Source organism: Nycticebus coucang, chromosome 4 (genome assembly GCF_027406575.1).
Source record: "Nycticebus coucang isolate mNycCou1 chromosome 4, mNycCou1.pri, whole genome shotgun sequence".
Lineage (NCBI taxonomy): Eukaryota > Metazoa > Chordata > Mammalia > Primates > Lorisidae > Nycticebus > Nycticebus coucang.
The window spans coordinates 11,151,255-11,165,911 of NC_069783.1; positions in this window are offsets into that span (position 1 = coordinate 11,151,255).

The following is a 14,657-nucleotide window of genomic DNA, read 5'->3' on the forward strand; positions in this document are numbered from 1 at the left end:
ATTAGCTTCTCCTCTTGACTGTTATTGGTGTATACAAAGGCTACTGACTTGTGGACATTGATTTTATATCCTGAAACATTACTGTATTTTTTGATGACTTCTAGGAGTCTTGTGGTTGAGTCTTTGGGGTTCTCTAAGTATAAGATCATGTCGTCAGCAAAGAGGGAGAGTTTGACCTCCTCTGCTCCCATTTGGATTCCCTTTATTTCCTTGTCTTGCCTAATTGTATTGGCTAGAACTTCCAGCACTATGTTGAATAGTAAAGGTGACAGAGGACAACCTTGTCTGGTTCCAGTTCTAAGAGGAAAAGCTTTCAGTTTTACTCCATTCAGTAAAATATTGGCTGTGGGTTTGTCATAGATAGCTTCAATCAGTTTTAGAAATGTGCCACCTATGCCTATACTCTTCAGTGTTCTAATTAGAAAAGGATGCTGGATTTTATCAAATGCTTTTTCTGCATCTATTGAGAGGATCATGTGATCTTTATTTTTGCCTCTGTTAATATGGTGGATAACGTTTATGGACTTGCGTATGTTGAACCAGCCTTGCATCCCTGGGATGAAGCCTGCTTGATCATGATGAATGACTTTTTTGATGATAAGCTGTAATCTATTGGCTAGGATTTTGTTGAGAATTTTTCCATCTATATTCATGAGTGAGATTGGTCTGAAATTCTCCTTTTTGTTTGGGTCTTTTCCTGGTTTTGGTATCAGGGTGATGTTTGCTTCATAGAATGTGTTGGGGAAGATTCCTTCTTCCTCAATTTTTTGGAATAATTTCTGCAGTACAGGAATAAGCTCTTCCTTGAAGGTTTGATAGAATTCTGGAGTGAAGCCATCTGGACCAGGGCATTTTTTAGTTGGAAGCTTTTTTATTGTTTCTTTGATCTCAGTGCTTGAAATTGGTCTGTTCAGGAGGTCTATTTCTTCCTGGCCAAGTCTAGGGAGAGGGTGTGATTCCAAATATTGATCCATTTCCTTCACATTGTCAAATTTCTGGGCATACAGTTTCTGGTAGTATTCAGAGATGATCTCTTGTATCTCTGTGGGATCAGTTGTTATTTCCCCTTTATCATTTCTGATTGAGGTTACTAGAGATTTTACTTTTCTATTTCTAGTTAGTCTGGCCAATGGTTTATCTATTTTATTTATTTTTTCAAAAAACCAACTCCTTGTTTCATTAATTTTCTGAATGATTCTTTTGTTTTCAATTTCATTGATCTCTGATTTGATTTTGGAGATTTCTTTTCTTCTACTGAGTTTAGGCTTAGATTGTTCTTCTTTTTCCAATTCCATAAGGTCTCTTGTGAGATTGTTGATGTGCTCTCTGTCTGTTTTTCGAATGTAGGCATCTAAAGCGATGAATTTTCCTCTCAAAACTGCTTTTGCAGTATCCCACAGGTTTTGGTAGCTTGTGTCTTCATTGTTGTTATGCTTAAGGAAGTTAGTGATTTCCTGTTTGATTTCTTCCTGCACCCATCTGTTATTCAACAGAAGATTGTTTAATTTCCATGCCTTTGGATGGGGTCGAGCATTTTTGTTAGAGTTGAGTTCCACCTTTAGTGCCTTATGGTCTGAAAAGATACAAGGTAAAATTTCAATTCTTTTGATTCTGTTGATATTTGTTTTGTGTCCCAGGATATGATCAATTTTGGAGAATGTTCCATGGGGTGATGAGAAGAATGTATATTCTTTATCTTTGGGGTGGAGTGTTCTATATGCGTCTATCAAGCATAATTGTTCTAGGGTCTCATTTAAATCTCTTATATCTTTGTTTAATTTCTGTTTAGAGGATCTGTCCAGCTCTGTAAGAGGTGTGTTAAAGTCCCCTGTTATGATGGTATTATCAGATATCATATTGCTCAGACTGAGTAAGGTCTGTTTCAAGAATCTGGGAGCATTTAAATTTGGTGCATAGATATTTAGAATTGAAATGTCTTCTTGTTGTAGTTTTCCCTTGACCAATATAAAGTGACCATCTTTGTCTTTTTTGACTTTAGTTGCTTTAAATCCACATGTATCTGAAAATAAGATTGCAACTCCTCTTTTCTTCTGAATTCCATTTGCCTGAAAAATTGTCTTCCAACCCTTGACTCGGAGCTTTAATTTGTCTTTTGAAGCCAGGTGTGTTTCTTGCAGACAGCAAATGGATGGCTTGTGTTTTTTAATCCAGTCAGCCAATCTATGTCTCTTCAGTGGGGAATTCAAGCCATTAACATTTATGGAGATAATTGATAAGTGTGGTAGTATTCTATTCGTCTTATTTGGTGAGAGTCCATTGCTTAGTTTTATCTTTTGCATCAGTGTGGAGGTTAGGTTCTGTCCTTTGATTTCTGAGTTCTTACTTTGCTGCTGATCCATTGTGGTGGTCAGTGTGCAGAACAGGTTGAAGTATTCCCTGTAGAGCTGGTCTTGTTGTGGTGAATTTCCTCAATGTTTGTATATCCGTAAATGATTTGATTTCTCCATCAATTTTGAAGCTTAGCTTAGCAGGGTACAGAATTCTGGGCTGAAAATTGTTCTGTTTAAGTAGATTAAAGGTAGATGACCATTGTCTTCTTGCTTGGAAAGTTTCATTAGAGAAGTCTGAGGTCACTCTGATGGATTTGCCCCTGTAGGTCAACTGGCGCTTACTCCTGGCAGCTTGCAGAATCTTTTCTTTTGTCTTGACTTTGGACAGGTTCATCACAATGTGTCTTGGAGAAGCTCGGTTAGAGTTGAGGCGACCTGGGGTCCGATATCCCTCTGAAAGCAGTGTGTCAGACTCTTTGGTGATGTTTGGGAAATTTTCTTTTATAATATTCTCTAGTATGGCTTCCATTCCTCTGGGGCATTCTTCTTCCCCTTCTGGAATTCCTATAACTCGTATGTTGGAACGTTTCATAAAGTCCCATAATTCTGACAGTGAACGTTCTGCTTTCTCTCTCTTCTTTTCTGCCTCTTTTACTATCTGAGTTATCTCAAAAACTTTGTCTTCTACCTCTGAAATTCTTTCTTCTGCATGGTCTAACCTGTTGCTGATACTTTCCATTGCATCTTTAAGTTCCCTGATTGACTGTTTCATTTCCTTCAGCTCTGCTATATCCTTTTTATATTCTTCATATCGTTCATCTCTGATTTGTTTCTGTTTTTGGATTTCCTTTTGGTTATTTTCCACTTTATTAGCAGTTTCCTTCATTGTTTCCATCATTTCTTTCATTGTTTTCAACATGTGTATTCTAAATTCCCTTTCTGTCGTTCCTAACATTTCTGTATAGGTGGAATCCTCTGCAGTAGCTACCTCATGGTCCCTTGGCGGGGTTGTTCTGGACTGGTTCTTCATGTTGCCTGGAGTTTTCTGCTGATTCTTCCTCATGAGTGATTTCTTTTATCTGTTTCCTTGCCCTAATTTTCCTTTCACTTCCTCTTGTTCTTTAAGTTCTTGTGCCTGTGGACTAAGGGTTACAGGACCAGAAAGGTGAGAAGGTTGAAGAGCAAAAAAGGGATGAAAGAAAGGAGGACCGAGTGATAAGAAAAAAAAGAAAGATAGAGAAAGGAGAGGGGGTAGGGATAAGGAATATTGACAAAAAGAAGAGAGGCACAGAAAGAGGGAGACAGGGCAATATAGGTGTACAGCAGGGTACTTTGACACAACCTTAAAAAACCCCACCTTCTGGGGGTTGGGTGCCCAGTTGGGTGGTTCCCTTGAGGTCAGCAGCTCTTTGCTAACCTGGTCAGACACAGTACCCCACCTCCACCAAGTAGAGAAGAAAGACAAAAATGCTATAAATCAAAGTAAAACAAGCAAACAGAAAACTTTATGGCGATAAAATTGGGTGAAAAACCAAGTGCTAGCGGTAGAAACACTAGCAAAAATGAAGTTGTAGTTATTAAAAAAGGCAGCAATGGGAAATTATAATTAAACTAGAAAAATTGAGAAAGAAAAAGGGATCTGTATGGAAAAGATTGAAATTAAGAAACAATGGAACATCAACAACGTCAAAATAAACAAACAAAAAAACCCAACCAAACAAAAAAAAAAGAAAAAAAAATACACAACCAAAAACAAAGCAGTTTGTATATGTTGTTGAATATTGTCTGGGCAACACGTGGTCTTTTGGGGTATGAGATGTTAGTCACAGTTCTGATACGACTGGAGGCTGCTGATTCCTCAAACCCCAGCAGGTAGACACCCTAAATCTCTCTTCAGCCCACTTAAAAGGCACTTTGAACTTGTAAACTTGCTGAGCAGAAGCTTTCCCAGCTTTCTCGCTGGAATCACTGCTGAAGTGGCTATCCACTTACTCAGTGTGCCAAAACCGGTCTCACTCTGCCCCTGAGGGTTAGGGCTGCAAGGCGGCTCAGACCCCACCCTTAGGCTACTTGGTTGCTGGGTTACCAGCTCCCACCCGTTTCTAGCTCTGCTACCCTGAGGGCGGAGCTTGCCGGGGCAGATCACTGACAATGGATCCGTGTGACCCACCGCCAAACACTATTAGCTCCGTCTGGCTCAGCGGCTCAGACTGGGGCCCTAGACAACGGCCAAAGTTCTCCGCACTCCCACTCAGGCCTTCCCCAAGGCAGTTCAACTCAGTGCCAAGTCCAAGGACATCAAAAGAGTTCACAGGTAAGGCCTTTCTGGTTTGCAGTCTTGCTGCTACTGAACTTACAGTTGTGGGCGGGTTTAGACGGGTTGAACACACGCGACCACTTGCCGGTTTTCCACTGTTTTAGTCCTCCTCTTGGGGTCCAGAAGTCTCTCGCTGACTCCCTGTATCCTCATAGGAGTGATGATAGGCAGTTCCCACCAGCCAGAGATGCCTGGAGTCCTATCTCCCCAGACTCACGGTGCCCAGATGCAAGGAAGCTGTTACTTGGCTGCCATCTTGCTCCCTTTTGTCTGCTTTTGACCTTTAAGCAGTGAGAGCAGGAATTCTAAATCAAGGGCGTCTAAGCTCAAAGGTTCTTTAAAACCACATTCAGTTTTCCAAGAAACTGAAAAGGTGAGGAGTGGAGGAAAAACAAGACGCTTGATCTCCCTTTTCTAATAAGTCCCCCAGACTTCTGCTTTAATGCAGAGTCAACACTTATCAAGGAAAGGTCATTTTGTCCTCAACTTGCTTTTGAAATTTATATTATTTTTCTTATTTCATCACTAAGAAAACTGAAGGTCAGGGAGGCCAAATGGTTTGGCCAGAAACCCCCAGCTGGGGAGCAGCTCACCTCCACTTGGGACTGGACTTGCACCACCTAAAATCCTCTTCTTTCCCTGCTTTACCCTTGACTAAGTCTAAAATATCCAGATAAGTGTGACAATCTATACACTGGTCACCTGTAACTACAAACCAGTTTAACATCATCTTATTTCCCCCTCCAGCAAACAGCATGCACTGTCTCCATCTGCCAGCAGACTGCTAAAAATGAAATACGCCAGTGATTTGGGGAGGCGCATGGCCGTGAAATGGTTGGGACATTCAATTTCACTCAACTCTTACTCTCTTACTTTAACTTGAAATTTCTATATTTGGAAAAAAAAATTGTTTCTAGATCATCCTATTTCCTCAGAGTCGTTTATTAAGTGGAACTATTATGCTTAATATAGAAAAGTGTTAATATTCACTCTGGAGTTAAAAAAAAAAAGATAAAAAGAAGGACATTTGATGGATTGGACATTAGTTCAACTGTTATCCAAGACTTCACTTTTATACTCTTAGTTAAAAACCACTAAACCATACCAGATTTGACTTTTGTTGAGCAACGAAGATATAAAAAGTAGCCGAAACATTCAACTTTCACAATATTTGTGGCAATATTCCTCTGTTAGCATTAGTATCACTCTTTCTTATTATCACATCTGACATAATTACACCCTCCAAATACCTCAAATTTGTAATGACATCCTTTCAAGAATTATTACTAATTATTGTACTTGACGTGACAAATTAAACATGTTGTTTGACGTAATTACACTAAATAATTCAAAATGCTAAGTATGCTTAGAAATAGCAATTAGCATAATTAAGTATTTTTAAAAAAACAAACTATGGTAGATTTCAATACTGATTCACTATCACAAACTGAAATTTTCTGGAAGATGTTAAGCATGATTGGGTGATATGACTTATAACACGATTTTGTTAAGAATGATGAGACATTTTCAATGGATGTAAAGCCTTGGAATAAAAAAAAAAAAATGGGAAGAGATTGGTGTGCAAATTGTAAAGCTTTTAGAGTTAGCCAGACTGAGTGTGGATCCTGACCTAGCCATGACTAAATAGACTAGATGGTGCCTTTTGGAATCTTTTGCCTTAACATTGGGGCTAATGGTATTCGTCTCTAGTCCTCATATAAAAAAATAAAGTAAGGATATAAAGTGTCAAAATAACGCATGACACTTCGAATGGGTTCAGTAAATTTTGGCTTTTTCTACACTATTCATTAAAGATATGAATGAGTTGGACGTGACTCCTAGGCTACTTGGAGGAAAAAGAATGGGGCATCGGTGGTTATCAAAACTAAAAATGAAAGTTCAACACATAATCTGAAGAGCAGGGGACATGTGCTTCCATTCTCAGATTTGTGAGGGCATGGGGAGGTGATGTCTGTAGATATGTAATGACCAGAGCATCTGGCATGTGGCTGCTCTTCCTAACTGATGGTTTCTTTTCCCTTTTATGAGACTAGATGGTTCAACTGAGGTTGAGGTTTATCCACATGGCCCGGGTTTGTAAGTTGAAGCAAGATTTGAACCCAGTCCAAGACCAGCGAGAGCTCTTTCTTTGCATGGCCCTGCTCTGTGAGGAGGTGGGGTTGGGGGCGCCTTCACTGCCCTCGCTCATGGTCCTCTTCAAAGTCCTCCTCTGCATGTGATCCATCCACCTCTTCTTGGCTCAGCTCCCCACTCTGCTGCTGCTGCATTTCAGAGATGTGGGTCTCCTTCCCTCTCCTGTGCCTTGTCGGAGCTGGAGAAGAGACAGCGCTTTCATTTGGATCTTGACACCTCTCTCCCTGTTTGTAAAACACTGTGATAAAGTAACTTTTTTTCTAAGAGAGACAGCTTATCAGACATCTCATCAGGAAAGAGACTGTCAAAAGCACTCATTGCTTTTTTAAGGTAAAAAGACACAGAAGACAGAATGTTATTATGATGTAAATGAGCTGACTGGCAGGAACTCCCTGCCTTGGGAGGCTGGGAAGGGCCTGACTACTCTGCTTAGAGGTGGAGGCAGTGGCAGTGATCTTGAGGCTGCTCTGAGGAGGTCAGCCAAGCCAGTGATTACAGACTAACCCAGGCAGACTACCTGAGACCTTGAACCCAGGTGCTAATGGGCTTCTGCACCCTAGTAAGGGAAGAGCACAGCAAATTGAGCAGGAAAAGTGACTTGCAAAAGTTACTACTTGCAAGTAACTTTTCTAAGCGCACTGCCTGGGCGGGTAGAAGGTAAAGTCAGTATAATGTCAGAGATGCATTTTCTTACAAATTTATCCTAAGGTCACAGCATGAAGAACACGATACAGAATAAGGAAAAGAGATGGGGATTTAACCCATTAATCCTTAAATGAATCTGTTAATGCCATGCGCCTTTTATTCTCCACCAATGGACATGCCAGTGTGTGTGTGTGTGTGTGCGCGCGCGCGCGTGCATGTATGTGTGCACACACACGTCTGCATTTGAGAGTTTGGCTATAGCTCCCAGGCTTTAAAGAACATGATGGACTAGGGAGAAACAAATTTGGAAGACAAATCAGATGGAATGCCTGCCTCAGCCCCGTGTCTGAACTTCTCTGAGTCTATAGCTACTCAACTATAAAATGGTTGGGGGCTGGGGGATAATATCTATGTCACAGAGCTGTTAGAATCAAATGGGAACGTGGTTTTTTCACCTGTTTTTTAATGTCTCTTCTTAGGCTTAATCATCTATTCAACAACCATGTGAATGAACTCATTATTTATTCTTCACTTATTTCAACTACATAAACTTCCCACCTTTTCTGGTGTCTGTACATGTTACATGAAACACCCCAGTTATGAAAATGTCAGTATACAATATAAAATTTAGAGGCAGAGAACATGGGTCTGCATCTGAGTTGGTCAGTTACATTGTGAGCAGCCAGACTCAGGCTCCAGCATCTGTAGAAGATGGGACTGTTAGAGCTGGATGGGACAGAGGACACCAGGACACAGGGACAATGGACAGAGACCACCACATGAGTCCTGCTGAGAACTAAGGCAGAGGCCATGCGATGGAGACAAAATGACAGATGTAAAACAAAACAAAACCTCAAAAAGAAAAACAAATGAAACTAATTGATTGACCAATTACGGGCAGTCGCAGGAGTTATGGACAGAGATATTAAGCGACAGACCACTGGGAATGGAGGCCTGCGTTTGGAACAGACATGGCATTTCTTGTAAGACCTGGGGGGTCAAGGCAGTGGAGGGGCTCAGGCACCCTTGGGGCTGGTTTGGCTTTGAGGATGCCAATGTGATCATCCCCTGGAAGGTGACAGCTCAGGTGGGCTCTCCACAGCAGGGGGCAGGGTATGAGGAAAGGGGAGCACAGAGCTTGGGAATCCACTGGGATGGGAGGAGGGAGAAATGGAGCCAGTGAAAAATTTACAAAAGCAGAATTTGAGAAATAGAAAGTAACCAAAGTTCTATACTTCCCCAAAGGCTCCAGTCCAAAGTAGGGAAGTGGGGACAGGGAAATGTGGGGGAGTCTTAGTGAAGAGAAAGGATTAAAAGTAGCAGACATTTAGAGGAGGAGAGATGGAGAAAGGCGCCTGGATCAGGCATGAGGAGGCCTTGGCAACCCTAGGTCTTCTGTTTAGCCCTTTGCAGCGAGTGATAAGACAGGACCTCCACCCAGTGCCCAGGAGGGCAATTCTGGTGGGGACCGGATACTGGATTTTCTGTAAAATTTTATTCTCAACAAGTATGCATTGGCCTGATAATAGAAAAGGTAGACCATTTCTATTCTGGCAACTATTCAGTATCGACTACCCTAATCAAATTCTCAAATCACTATTCCCCAGTTTCTTAACCTGGTGTGGACGGTACCTCCAGCTTCCTCAAGCGATGGCCCCTTCGGGGTTGCCTCCTAACGTTTGTGACTTGCCTCTCTGTCCAGCCCCCAACACCGGGCACCCCCTGGGTCCAAGCTGGAACAGGGACAGACGTACACCAATGTATTCTCAGTTCACTGAAGAATCCAGGCACAGGAAGTTCAGGAGTGAGTGTGGAACAATGTTCAGAGTGAGTGCATTAATTGATTTGCTAGGGACAAAAGTGACAAGGAGAAAAAATGTGGGAGAGACAGGGAAAGATTAAGAGAACGGCCAGTTTGTTTTCTCTAGATTGGAGGGGAAGTGTACATGTTATAGGGTAAAAAAAAGCTATCAGAGGAAATAATGAGATGAAGTGTGTCAGAAAGCTGGGAGAGGGTGAGCAGACAGAAGGCTGGAGAACCTCACAGGGGGAGGTCTTAAAGAGAGGAACCCCACTTTGAAGGTGATAAATGCTAATGTACCATTCACAGATCCCTGAAAGAAGCAAAGGGGGATGGGAATAGAGAGGGCGTTACCGGATGCTGGAGGAACCAGATTCCTTCAATTTCAGCCTTGACATCAGCCTGGGAATCTTAAATGCAGATATCCAAATACAGCAAAAATAAGGGGGAGTGGAAAGGAGGGGACAGGGCAGAAAGTCTAGTGGACACTGAAAGCGTATTTATTTATCAGAATATTAACTCCTGCGTGTTTGTGTGACTGGGAGGTTAAATAATTATCTTTGAAGTCAAATTTTTGTTTGTCATCTCATCAGGCCTTGAATCATCTGTCCAGCTCCACAGATCACATTTCTTCCATTCCTTATTTTTTTCTCTTTCCTCCTACATCTCTGCTCTTGTTTTTCCTGCTACTAATAATATTTTCCCAGAGAATTTATATAAGGGCAAGTGTTCTATGATCTGTCAGCTGAAGAATCACAAGGTTCATAAATTTGGAAAGGAAGGCTTTATTCCTCCCCAGGATTGCAGCCTGCAGGCTGACCATCTCGGAATTGGAGGCTTTATAAATCTAAAAAACATATATTTAAAAATAAACTCCTTCCTGTTCTGTTCTGTTTTTTTTTCAGAGGCTTTGTTCTGCTATCAGAGTTTAGGATAGAAACTTAAATGGGCCATTAGCATGACAGCCCCAACGATTCCATAATCTGCAGTCCCTCAGTGGTGGGAATACAGGCCATGAGTAGACACTGAGTGTATTTCCTTATTAGGAAATTGCAGTGATTTCATGAAAGTCACAAAGGAAATGTTTTCATGGAGAAAAAGTTTGCTGTAACTAATGAGGAGAGGGAAAAAGTACGTACTTTTAAAGCCCATGTACTAATACTATGCCTGACAATAAAATTATGTATTCAGGAAATTCTAGGCTTACACTTGGCCCAGCTGAACAGAAAGCTATTAATTCATAGGAGCCCCCAGTGTATGAATAAACTTCTGATCCTAGCATTTTGGGAGGCTGAGGCAGGAGGATCACTTGAGCTCAAGAATTGAAGAATTTCTATTCTACTAAAAATAGAAAAACTAGCCAGGCATTGTGGCCGGTGCCTGTTGTCCCAGCCATGACGCAGCAGACTGAAGCAGGAAGATTGCTTGAGCCCAAGAGTTGGAAGTTGCTGTGAACTGGGATGCCACTGCACTCTACCAAGGGTGACATAATGAGACTCTGTGCGAAAGAAAGAAATAAACCAATAAATGAATAATAAATTTAAAAAGACATCTGACGTGGTCATAGCTTGCAGCCGTGAGATTCTTACCAGTGTCAGAGGCAGTTTCTCCAGCATACCCTCAAGTAATCCTCACCAGGGGTTAAGTAACTTTCACTTGTTTAAAAAAATAGAAATTGAGTCTCTAATCTGTTTCAAGTTTCTTGTCTGAAAACGTGCAGTGGTCAAACCAGAGCCAAGACATGACCGGGTCTGCCTGATTTCCACAGCTCCAGAGCTATACTCTGGTGACAATGTGCAGACCATATACTATAATCCAAATGAATAAACTTGGAGATCAGGATGAGGTCATTTACATGATTACTAAAAAACTTGATAAAGCTCCTTGAGTATCTTTGAAACTGTCCTGAATAATCCTTCAGAAATTATTATTATTATTATATTTTATATTTTATTATTATTTATTTTTTTTTTTTTGCAATTTTTGGCTGGGGCTGGGTTTGAATCCCCCACCTCCAGCATATGGAGCTGGTGCCCCAGTCCTTTGAGCCAGAGGCACCGCCTAGAAATTATTTTTAAATGAAGGGAAAAAGAGGGGATTAAAGCTTAGGACACAAACAACTCTGGTTCTAGTCCTGAATGGCATTGACAAATTTACTGTCTTTGAGCTAGTCATTTTTTCCAGATTTAACCTTGGGGGTGCCAAAGCCCTTGGCCCCTTGAAGTTTTCCTGAAAACCAACTTACAGTAAGGCAGATTAATAAGAGGAAAAGCCCACTGATTTGTTTAACTGTGTTCACAAGGGGAGAATCACAGAGTGAGTGCCCAATATTCCAGTGGGGTCCAGAAGTTTGTGTACTATCTTGGCATTACAGAAAGAATGAAGGCTTGCATCAGGACCAAAAGGGTAATGGAAAAGGGAGGAGAGGAATTCTACGGAGGAGCAATAAAGGATTACCAGGGAGGTGACTGGATTTGGGAATGAGATCAATTTGTAAATAATTTTCTTTGGAATTTAAACAATACCTGGAGGCAATCATCTTGTGTAAAGAGTCTGTTCAGGTGTGGTTACAATCTCTGTCTTCTTTTCTGTAATGGATAATGAGATAACAGGGAGGGGAATGAGAACAATTGTTTTCCCTGATAGATCTGTTCTATCTTTATGTGGATAAGGGAAAAGTCTCTTCCAATATCTGTTAATCTCTCTAAGGGGTTTTGGCTATTCGAGGTTTTTTCTGATTCCATATAAAACGAAGTATTATTTTTTTCAAGATCTTTAAAATATGACAATGGAGCTTTAATAGAAATTGCATTAAAATTATATATCGCTTTGGGTAGTATAGACATTTTAACAATGTTGATTCTTCCCAGCCATGAGCATGGTATGTTTTTCCATTTGTTAACATCTTCAGCTATTTCTTTTCTTAAAGTTTCATAGTTCTCTTTGTAGACATCTTTCACGTCCTTTGTTAGGTATACTCCCAAATATTTCATCTTCTTTGGCACTACTGCGAAAGGAATAGAGTCCTTGACTGTTTTTTCAGCTTGGTTATTGTTGGTATATATAAAGGCTACAGATTTATGGGTGTTGATTTTGTAGCCTGAGACATTGCTGTATTCCTTGATCACTTCTAAAAGTTTTGTAGTAGAATCCCTAGTGTTTTCCGGATATACAATCATATCACCTGTGAAGAGTGAACGTTTGATCTCTTCTGACCCTATGTGGGTACCCTTGATCACCTTTTCTTCCCTAATTGCAATGGCTAAAATTCCACTACAATATTAAAGAGCAATGGAGACAATGGGCAACCCTGCCTGGTTCCTGATCTAAGTGGAAATGATTTCAATTTAACTCCATTCAATAGTGAAATTTCCCTTCTTTTTCAACCTCAGTCAAATAAGATATTTGGGCTTAATAAATTCAAGAGTAAAGCAATCTTCTTATGCTGTGGGAAAACAGGTGGCAAGACAAAAGAGAAAGGAAACCTGGATGTCTTTGCAATGATCATTTCTTAGATCGAAAAGCTCATCACGGGTGCTGGTGGCTGATCAGAACACAGCACCTGTCAATTTTTATTTTTTAAAAATGAATAAATTAACAAACCAGCTATCCATTCTTATATTTTTACTTGAATTTGATTTTTAAGAAATTCATTTTCCTGTGGATGTTTTATCTACAATTTTCATATATCTTGGTCTCTACCCTCTTGGACAGCATAAGTCACTGCTGTTAGGACAGTAATAGGACAGCAGAAGACAATTTGTACAAAGGAACAGAATTAACAGCAGGAAAGAGCGAGTGACATCACAGCATGAATGAGGCAGAAGGGAGAGTGTCTGATGACTCTTGTAAATCACTGGCTTCATAAGAGTTAGTATGTTTTTATTATATGCTTTTGTACAATCAAATCCTTTTTTCCTTCAAACACAAGAATGTTGTGAATGTTACTTTTCTTCTTGGCAACTGTAAAGATGGGAATCCACATGGTCCAGAACTTTAAAGACATCTTTTGAATGGCCTTTGTGTACTATCTTGGCATTACAGAAAGAATGAAGGCTTGCATCAGGACCAAAAGGGTAATGGAAAAGGGAGGAGAGGAATTCTACGGAGGAGCAATAAAGGATTACCAGAATTTAATGATAATTAAATTATTAATTATTTCCAGAATTATTTTTTTAGTACTTTATACCCATAGTTTCTATTTATTGAAAGGTCCGAGCTCTGTTCATTTCTATAATGCATGTTATTCTCATCTCAATTACATGCACAACACCTCTCTCTGATCCTAAGCATTGACAATAACCTCTTTGATTTGTCTTAACTCAATCAGTATTTATTCAAGATTTGTGGGCTAAGACCTTGATTCAAAGCATTCAGAGAACACATTTCAAATGCCAGGCTGCTCTTGGCGTTGGAGATAACAGTGACCAACAAGCACACAATCTCTTGCACGTGAGGGCTTCTTTAGCTAATAGGCAAGGCAAATATGTAAAAAGAAAAGGTGATTGAATGTGATAAGGGCTTGAATAAAAATAAAGTGCATGGTATGGCACAGTGAACCCCCAGGGAGAGGTCAAGGGCCACCTAATTCAGAAGGAGAGAAGGTTTAGTCCACACAGACGGAGCTATGTGACCATAACTAAACAACCCTAAAATCCTGGCAGCCGACTATGAACTCTAATTGCTTGCTCATTTCACTGAGAGTCACAGATTAATTTAGGATCATCCTCACACCATCTTTATTCTGGAATCCAGTCTAGAGCACACAGGTGTCCTGCCAGAGGACAGAGAAGGCGTGTGGTAGAACAGCTGGGTCAAACGTGGCCCTTGTCACTTCCTGATGGCACTTCATTGGCCAGAGCAGGTCTAGTGGCCAACACCCATCAAAGGCAAGGAGGAGCCCTATTAAGGGCAGCACTGATGATTTTGAACAATGATACAACCTACCTCAGGGGAAAATGTGTGTCATTTATTATGGCTAAGAGTGTAAGGCAAGGCAGAGTGTTGGCAAGGGCTGAACCTGGATATTAAGGTAGAAAATAGATACTGGGGGGCTTGGTAGTGCTAGGGAGCTTGGATTTGCATCTATGTCATGGTGGTAAAGTTGGTGGTTTTTTGCTTAAGGTGAGAGAAAGAGATGGTGAGTGAAATTACCGGTTTAAACACATCAGTCCACGTTGTGCAGAAGGGTTTGCAGGAAGCAGACAGCTGGCGGGAGCCGAGGCAGGGCAGGTGCTGAAGAGTGGGTGGGAGTGTGAGCTCCAGCAAGGGGCAGTGTGGGGAGGCTGGAGAGCTTGGAAGGGCAGCTTAATTGCATCTTAATGTGAACTAGATCCACACATAGGATACCGTTTTTCTTTTTTTCCATGAAATGATATGTTAACATGAATAATATGTCCACTTGACTTGCAAAATCCAACAAAGGAGAGACAATAAATGCCTGGGGTCA